The sequence below is a fragment of the Capsicum annuum genome, unplaced genomic scaffold (genome assembly GCF_002878395.1).
Source record: "Capsicum annuum cultivar UCD-10X-F1 unplaced genomic scaffold, UCD10Xv1.1 ctg4748, whole genome shotgun sequence".
In the NCBI taxonomy this organism is placed as follows: domain Eukaryota; kingdom Viridiplantae; phylum Streptophyta; class Magnoliopsida; order Solanales; family Solanaceae; genus Capsicum; species Capsicum annuum.
Window position 1 is genome coordinate 521,019 of NW_025855126.1, and position 1,318 is coordinate 522,336.

Consider the following 1,318-nt stretch of genomic DNA (forward strand, 5'->3'; position numbering starts at 1 on the left):
TAAGCCATCAACGGATAGACTTAAAAAGAAATCATTCATACATTTATTAGCATATATAGCTGTTGGAGGATTCTGTGTATACTAACATTATAGACTTAAAAAGAAACCATCCTTAGCGTATAGATAGCATTTTGAATCCTATGACAAATTAGTATTACAAAAAAGTGAATAAAGAGACCTATAAATATTAAGAAAATTTGATATGACAATTTTATCAAATTAACAACTATCAAAATCAAATTTTCATATCATATACAAAACTATAAGTAGCCCATCCTATACCACTTTAATTTATACACTTTAAAAAGTTCAGTTTTTTTTTTGCTGTTGTTAATTTAGCTGGAAAAAAATTAAGAGAGTTAATTTTTGAAATGAATCGTTGACACAAAAATAATTCTATGTAGACGTTCATTAAAAGTGAGATTAATAATATAAATAATAAAGCAGATATATAAATTATAGTGGTGGTGAAGGAGAAAATATTAATCACACCATGGTGGAGACATAAATGGTGATGCCTTTTGTAATTTGAAAGGCAACGCTACATGAATATAATAGAGAGGCGAACATCAACTCCTAACTGTTACTTGAAGAGAAATTAACAGGTCTCCTCGTTTCATTTAAGTGAATACATCTAGTCAAATCATAATGGCTATAAATATCATTATCACCCAAGTTACTCTTATTATATTTTTTTCAATATGCAGGCTTTATCCAAATATGAAGACGTTAGAGTAGTTTATCATCAGTGCAGACAAAGATCATGAGTGACGACATGCAAAACATAGACAAAAAAGATATGAAAGTACATTATAGTGATGATAATTTTATATACAGAATAATGGTAATTACATGCACAAAGCAATTCATCTTATCACCAGTGCAGACGAAGGTCATGAGTGACGACATGAAAATCATAGACAAAAAATATATGAAAGTACGTTATAGTGATGATAATTTTATATATAAAATAATGGTAATTACATGCACAAAGTAATTCATCTTACTTGTAGGATCCTCGATGGAACTATCTCATCTCCGCTTTAGCCAACATACAACCCTTCCTAGAATGAAATATAATTTTATGCACAAAGCAATATTTTGAGTGACAAATGCATCACAATTGTTGATTTAATTGAATGGGTACATAGAATGCAATAGAGATAATCGAGTAGTTGAACTCTTAAAAAGAAGGATATATTAATGAGGACTGATTTTTTGATGGAGTGTCATAAATTTAGGAAAAGTTCTAACCTGTTGCAACTGTTTCTCAAATATTTATTAGATTGTAAATGTGTTTCTAATACTTTTAATTTTA